This window comes from Microcaecilia unicolor, chromosome 11, assembly GCF_901765095.1.
Source record: "Microcaecilia unicolor chromosome 11, aMicUni1.1, whole genome shotgun sequence".
In the NCBI taxonomy this organism is placed as follows: domain Eukaryota; kingdom Metazoa; phylum Chordata; class Amphibia; order Gymnophiona; family Siphonopidae; genus Microcaecilia; species Microcaecilia unicolor.
In genome coordinates, this window is record NC_044041.1 from 2968202 (window position 1) to 2976706 (window position 8505).

Below are 8505 nucleotides of genomic sequence, written 5' to 3' on the forward strand. Positions count from 1 at the left end.
TCACTTTTTAACCATGCTGGCTGTGGTTTGGTCTTCCTCCCTTCTTTTTTAATACACAGAATATATTTGGTCTGGGCTTGCAGGATGGTACTTTTGAATAGCATCAGGGCCTAGCCGACACGGTAAGCGAGGTAAGCATGGCAGGAGGGCGCCATCCTCTGGGGGGCGCCCCGCCGCACCATGCTTACCTTGCCCTCTTCTCCCCAGATCCTTGTCCTTTTTTTTGTTGTTTAAATTTACCTCTCCGGCGCGTGGCAGTGTAGCGTTAGTGAGAAGGAGGCGGCGCTCCCCCGCCCCGACGTGTCAGTCTCTTCCCTTCGCTCGGTTCCGCCTTCTTCTGACGTCAGAAATGACATCAGAAGAAGGCGGGGCACTGAGCGAAAGGAAGAAGACACGTCGGGGCGGGGGAGCGCCGCCTCCTTCTCACTAACGCTACGCTGCCACGCGCCGGAGAGGTAAATTTAAACAACAAAAAAAAGGATCTGGGGAGAAGAGGGCGGGTAGTGTAGCGATCGTTTTCGGGGGGGGGGGGGGGGTGCTGGAGACCCTAGGCACGGCCCTGAACAGCATCCATGCCTGATGTAAATTTTTGATCTTCACAGCTGCTCCTCTACATTTTTTTCACCGTTCTTATTTTATCATAGCCTCCTTTTTGAAAGTTAAATGCTAACGTATTGGATTTCCTGTGTGTACTTACTCCAGAGCGATCAAATCTGATCATACTACGATCACTGTTTATCAAAAGGTCCCAGCACTATTACCTCCTGCACTAGATCATGTGCTTCACTAAGGACTAGGTCTAGAATTTTTCCTTCTCTTGTCGGCTTCTGTACCAGCTGCTCCATAAAGCAGTCCTTGATTTTGTCAAGGAATTTTACCTCCCTAGTGTGCCCTGATGTTACATGCACCCAGTCTATATCGGATCTGAAGTCTCTTTCAGTTTTATTGAGAAGAGCTGCAATATACTATATTACGATAGTCTAATTTAGAAATCAGTATCGCATACATGAGTGTATGGAAGGAATTCAAATCAAAGTATTTCCTAACTGTCCTTTAACTGTCTCAGTGATGGAAACCTGAGCACTTCACTGCAGATACCTGAGGAGTAAATGACAGTTGGTATTCTACATTATGCCCAGATAATTCTTTCCCTCATTACTTGACCATAAACTCACCATCCCCTTTGTTAAAAAAAAGCAGTGTCCTGGGTGTCTCTCCTACCCCTTTGTCACATTAGCTGCTTCCATAGACTTTGTAACTGGGGGTTTTGTGGTTCGTCTAGTGTCTCCTTCCTCAGAAGGGATGTAGAAGGGTCCCTTTTCCCTCAAGCAACCAACATCTTGACATTTTGTACCAGTGAAGGGAGCAGGGCTTTTTTTGAGGGGGTACTTGGGGGTACTGAGTACCGGCACCTTTTCCATTGTCTGCTAAAATTGACCGATGATCCCCAAGTTTTAATGAAAGAGCTCAGGCTCTACACACCAATTCTGCCTTGTCATAGATTCTGTGACTGGTTGCAGGGGGTCTGGCTATTGTAAGGTGGGTCCCTCAAGGATCACCCCACCCATGAAGGGTGGCCTGGCATTTGAGTACCGGCACCTTCTTTGCTAGAAAAAACACACTGGAAGGGAGCACAGTATAAACTCTGTCCAGTTTCTGGGATCTACATAGTTAAGACTTGAAGGGCTCTCCCCTCGCTTGTAAGATTAGAGGCGGGTAGTCCAGGAACCAAAGACAATTAAGCCAAAGTGAAAGAGGGTTTTATACTTAGTGGCGTTTCCTACACAACTGATTATAAAGCAGTACGTCTAGCGACTTCCTCTTTCTGGAACAGAATTGAGAAAGACCAATGGGTCTTCTGCAGCTCTGGCTGGGAAGTTCGGAACGAGTAATGTCAGATAAAGGTAAAATTTGTCCTGAGCCTGTATCTATGAGGCCCCCCTGCAACTGACAGGATCACCATAAAGGCCACAGACCTTTATGTAAGGAGAGTAAATAAAAGCAGGAGAAAAAGGAAACCGATATGGTTCTCAAAGCAAGTGGCTGAGAAAATAAAGATTAAAGAGTTGGCGTTCCAGAAATATAGAAAATCTCAAGAGGAGGAACACGGGGAGGAATACCGGATGAAACTGAAAGAAGCCAAGAGAGAGGTACGTCTGGCGAAGGCGCAAGCGGAAGAACAAATGGCTAGAAATGTAAGGAGGGGAGACAAAAACTTCTTCAGGTATATTAGTGAAAGGAGAAAGACTATAAAGGGAATTGTGAGACTAAAAGATACAACAAAACGCTATGTAGAAAATAATGAAGAAAAAGCCAATTTGCTAAATAGATACTTTTGTTCTGTTTTCACTGAAGAAAACCCTGGGGAAAGACCGAGAGAGACTGGCAAAAGTACACCTGAAAATGAGGTGGATAGAGCGCCGTTCACGGAAGAGAGTGTGTATCAACAACTTGGAAAGCTAAAGGTGGACAAAGCCATGGGGCCGGACGGGATCCACCCCAGAATACTGAGGGAGCTCAGAGAGGTTCTGGCGGGTCCTCTTAAAGACTTGTTTAATAAATCCTTGGAGACGGGAGAGGTTCCGAAGGATTGGAGAACGGCGGAGGTGGTCCCTCTTCACAAAAGTGGGGATAGGGAAGAAGCTGGAAACTACAGGCCGGTAAGCCTCACTTCGGTTATTGGAAAAGTAATGGAAGCCATGCTGAAGGAAAGGATAGTGAATTTCCTGGAAGCCAATAAGTTGCAAGATCCGAGACAACATGGTTTCACCAAAGGGAAATCGTGCCAAACGAATCTCATTGAATTCTTTGACTGGGTGACGGGAGAATTAAATCAAGGACGTGCTATGGACGTCATCTACTTAGATTTCAGCAAGGCTTTCGACACGGTTCCTCACAGGAGGCTCTTAAATAAACTAGACGGCCTGAAAATAGGACCCGAAGTGGTGAACTGGATTAGGAACTGGTTGACGGACAGATGCCAGAGGGTGGTGGTGAATGGAGTTCGCTCGGAGGAGGGAAAGGTGAGTAGTGGAGTGCCTCAGGGATCGGTGCTGGGGCCGATTCTGTTCAATATATTTGTGAGTGACATTGCCGAAGGGTTACAAGGTAAAGTTTGCCTTTTTGCGGATGACACCAAGATTTCCAACAGAGTGGACACCCCGGAGGGTGTGGAAAACATGAAAAAAGATCTGAAGAAGCTAGAAGAATGGTCTAACGTTTGGCAATTAAAATTCAATGCGAAGAAATGCAAAGTGATGCACTTAGGGAGTAGAAATCCAAGGGAGACGTTAGGCGGGGAGAGTCTGATAGGCACGGACGGGGAAAGGGATCTTGGGGTGATAGTATCTGAGGACCTGAAGGCGACGAAACAGTGCGACAAGGCGGTGGCAGTAGCTAGAAGATTGCTAGGCTGTATAGAGAGAGGAGTGACCAGCAGAAGAAAGGAGGTTTTAATGCCCCTGTATAAGACGTTGGTGAGGCCCCACCTGGAGTATTGTGTTCAGTTTTGGAGGCCGTATCTTGCGAAGGATGTTAAAAAAATGGAAGCGGTGCAAAGAAAAGCTACGAGGATGGTATGGGATTTACGTTCCAAGACGTATGAAGAGAGGCTTGCTGACCTGAACATGTACACCCTGGAGGAAAGGAGGAACAGGGGTGATATGATACAGACGTTCAAATATTTGAAAGGTATTAATCCGCAAACGAATTTTTTCCGGAGATGGGAAGGCGGTAGAACGAGAGGACATGAAATGAGATTGAAGGGGGCAGACTCAGGAAAGATGTCAGGAAGTATTTTTTCACGGAGAGGGTGGTGGACGCTTGGAATGCCCTCCCGCGGGAGGTGGTGGAGATGAAAACGGTAACGGAGTTCAAACATGCGTGGGATATGCATAGAGGAATCCTGTGCAGAAGGAATGGATCCTCAGAAGCTTAGCTGAAATTGGGTGGCGGAGCAGTTGGGGGGGAAGAGGGGGTGGTGGTTGGGAGGCGAGGATAGGGGAGGGCAGACTTATATGGTCTGTACCAGAGCCGGTGATGGGAGGCGGGACTGGTGGTTGGGAGGCGGGAAATACTGCTGGGCAAACTTATATGGTCTGTGCCCTGAAAAGAACAGGTACAAATTCAAGGTAAGGTATACACATATGAGTTTGTCATGGGCAGACTGGATGGACCATGCAGGTCTTTTTCTGCCGTCATCTACTATGTTACTATGTTACCTCTTAAATATTTGCAGTATTCGAACTGCATCACTAACATTTCAGATTTTCATCTGAGAAATGACAGTGCTTCCTCCTTTGGATTCTTATCAGATTGCTGGGTCTCCTAACATGAACTTGTCACATTCTGGATTTAAGACAGAATAATGAAATTCTCCTAAACTTAAATATGATACAAAAATAATGTGTTTCATGATTGCCTGTTTTTTTTTTTTTATTTGTACCCTGCGCTTTCCCACTCATGGCAGGCTCAATGTGGCTTAGGTACTTATTTGTACCTGGGGCAATGGAGGGTTAAGTGACTTGCCCAGAGTCACAAGGAGCTGCCTGTGCCTGAAGTGGGAATCGAACCCAGTTCCCCAGGACCAAAGTCCACCACTCTAACCACTAGGCCACTCCTCACTCCTCCACTCCCATTGAAACCAGCCTCTTTTGGTCTTATATTGCTATGGGCCTTCATTTGCAATCACCTGGGGGGGGGGGGGGGGGGGGGGGTTCCTATATTTTATACCTTCCCTGTCTGACATTTGAGGACCACTGTGGCTTCCATCAGAGCTCCCACGCTGGTCAATAGGTGTCGCCCTTGAGCAATAACTGAGACTTCCTGCCCTCACTGCCTGCAGTGCAGGAAAAGGATAAATGTATGTCAGATCTTTGGCAGAGCAGATCACGGTTTCAGAATTATGCTTTTCTGAAGTAAGCATTGATTGGAAGGGTTCGAGAAAGGGAATCTTTAATGCATCAGAAAAACACAATGTATTGGAAAGAGAAGTATGGATTTACTGCTAATCAGGCAGTGAAAGAAGTGGCTTTATTCTACCGGGGCTAATTGCCAGTACCAAGGTTTTACTGACAGGATAGTGTTTCCAAGAACACAATGCAGGGTCTGTGCACTGAGTCCGTGCTGGTCGTGGGCTGTCGGAGTGATGGCTGGATGACCAGACGCTGGGTCTACTTTCTACCTGGGCCTTTTTTCTTTTTAACAGTCAGGTGACCTGACATTGAATCCCACGTATTGTGCACAGTATGTATCAGACAGGTGAGTCCTGCCAGCCCTAGAACATAACCACCCCATTCAGTTATTCCTTTTCATGAGGGAGAATGTGATCCCCTCTCTCCCCCTCCCCAGAGACTCCTGGAGAAAAGTCTCGGTTCTGAGTTACAGGCACTCAGGGTGAGAAAGTGACCCCAGGACGGAGGCCCAGCCAGCTGCTGAAACGACTCTTTCCTAGACTGGCAATCTCTGCAGTAAGTGATTCTCATCACAGCTTAGCAATGAAGTTACATGGAAATACTTTTAAAACAAATAGGAGGAAATAGTTTTTCACTCAAAGAATAGTTAAGCTCTGGAACTCTTTGCTGGAGGATGTGGTAACAGCGGTTAGTGTGTCTGGATTTAAAAAAGGTTTGGACAAGTTCCTGGAGGAAAAGTCCATAGTCTGTTATTGAGATAGACATGGGGAAGCAACTGCTTGCCCTGGGATTGGTATCATGGAATGTTGCTACTATTTCAGATTCTTAATGTAATGTTGCTACTCTTTGGGGTTCTGCCAGGTACTTGTGACCTGGATCGGCCACTGTTGGAAGCAGGATACTGGGCTAGATGGACCATTGGTCTGACTTAGTATGGCTACTTTTATGTTCTTATATTCTAAAACAGATTTTTTTCAACTTTTTTCGTCTTATGGCACACTTACACACCTCTAAAATTGTGAAGGCACAACAACCCCCCCCCCCCCCCCCACAAAGAGTCCAGCATTTCTCTTCCCTCCACCTCCACAAAAATTGTCCAACATCTCTCCCTCCTGTCCCCTTCCCCAGCCAGCAACCAGACATCTCCCTTGTCTCCCTTTACCCCCCCCCCCCCCCCCCCCCCCGTGTACCTTTTCAAAGTTTTCTTGTCTCTAGCGGTCAGTGGCAGGGAGCAGCTTTTCATAAAGCCTGCTTGTGCCAATGCCGGAGCCTTCTCTCTGATTTTAGATTGTAAGCTCTATTGAGCAGGGACTGTCTCTCTATGTCAGGTGTTCAGCGCTGCGTGAGTCTGGTAGCGCTATAGAAATGCTAATAATAATAATGTAACTTCCTGGTTCCACATAGGCAGGAAGGCATCAGATAGAAGGCTCCAGGGTTGGTGTGAGCAGGCTGTATGAATCGCTGCTCCCTGCCACTGACCACTAGAGACAAGAAACTCCATTCTGGCACAAATTAAGCTGGGCCAACTCCCGCCGTGGCACATCTGGGGCTCAACTGTGGCATACTGGTTGAAAAACGCTGTTCTAATAGCAGCACCATGTGTAGATTGGCAATGCACATACAAATGCCAGCTTACTGAGGAGATCCGCAGCGTGTACAGGTTTCAAGGGGCAGGCAGTGGTGGGAGCATGCGCTGGTGGCTTGGATGTCCCTCCAAATGGATGCAGGGCCGCTAAGAGACTAGGCCGGGCCCGGGGCAAGGCCGCCCTCCCTCCATTGCCACCTGCCCGTTGCTCTCCCTGCCGCTGCCGCCCCCTGTTGCTCTCCCCGCCTCTGCAGTCCCCGGTCTCACCTGCCTGCCTCCATTGCTCTGGGCCCCCTGCATTCAAAGCGGCAGTCACAGATCGCCTCCCTTCGGGCCTTCCCTCCCTGTGTCCCGCCTTCGTCTGATGTAACTTCCGGTTTCCGCGAGGGTGGAACACAGGGAGGGAAGGCCCGAAGGGAGGCGATCTGTGACTGCCGCTTTGAATGCAGGGGGCCCGGAGCTGAGGAGTCAGGCAGGTGAGACCGGGGACTGCAGCGCCGGCGGCCTGACCCCGGTGCCAGGCCCCCCTTGGAGGCCCCGGGGAATTTTGTCCCCCCTGCTCCCCCCTCTCGGCAGCCCTGAATGGATGTGTACATAGGAAACCACCAATATATATATATATATATTAACAACAACAATTTGCAAGTCTGCTTTTGTACCTGCCCTGAGACACAAGAAATGCCACCTCCCAGGTTAGATCTGGGGTCTCAGGCAATGGGCAGCCGCAAAGGCCAAAGAACCTCTCCGACATCCTATCCCTCCCCTCCCCCAACAGCACGATGGCCACCTTACACCCCTCCCAACACGATTGCAGCTCCTCTCACACTCACAATCACAACCACCTTCCACCCCTGACATCTCCCTGCCTGTTACCTAGGGCTTCGCTGGTGAACTAGCAGAGAACTGGACTGATTCCAAGTTCCTGTTCCATCAGGTGCTCAGGTTCCAAGTGGCTTTTCAATGATAGTCCTAGTTCAAGGAACCATTATTATATCACGGTGTATATATAGAGGGGCATAATCGAAAGGGATGTCCACGTTTTGATGAGGACGTCCTCACAAAATGTCCCCGTCCAGGAGCGGGGAAACCTGTATTTTCGAAACAAGATGGACGTCCATCTTTTGTTTCGATAATACTGTCAGGGACGCCCAAATCCTGAAATTTGGTCGTCCCTAGACTTGGTCGTTTCTGATTTTCGGCGCTAATGGAAACCAAGAACGTCCATATCAGAAACGACCAAATGCAAGTCCTTTGGTTGTGAGAGGAGCCAGCATTTGTAGTGCACTGGTCCCCCTCACATGCCAGGACACCAACCAGGCACCCTAAGGGGGGGCACTTTCTACATTGCTCCCAGGTACATAGCTCCCTTACCTTGTGTGCTGAGCCCCTCAAAACCCACTACCCACAACTGTACACCATTACCATAGTCCTTATGGGTGAAGGGGGGCACCTAGATGTGGGTACAGTGGGTTTCTGGTGAGTTTTGGAGGGCTCGCTGTTTCCTCCACAAATGTAACAGGTGGGGGAATGGGCCTGGGTCCACCTGTCTGAAGTACACTGCACCCACTAAAAATGCTCCAGGGACCTGCATACTGCTGTGATGGACCTGAGTATGACATTTGAGCCTGGCATAGAGGCTGGCAATCAATACTTTGAAAGATGTTTTTTGAGGGTGGGAGGAGTAAGGGGAGGTCATCCCCGATTCTGTCCGGTGGTCATCTGGTCATTTCGGGCACCTTTTTGTGCCTTGATCCTAAGAAAAACATGACCAGGTAAAGTCGTCCAAGTGTTCGTCAGGGACGTCCTTCTTTCTTTCGATCATAGGTCGAGGACATCCTAGTGTTAGGCACACCCAAGTCCTGCCTTCGTTAGCCTCCAGTACACCCCCTTGAACTTTAGCCATCCCTGTGACGGAGTGCCGTTGGGGTCGTCCAAAATCGGCTTTCGATTATACCGATTTGGACGACTCTGTGAGAAGGACACCCATTTTCTGATTTATGTCGAAAG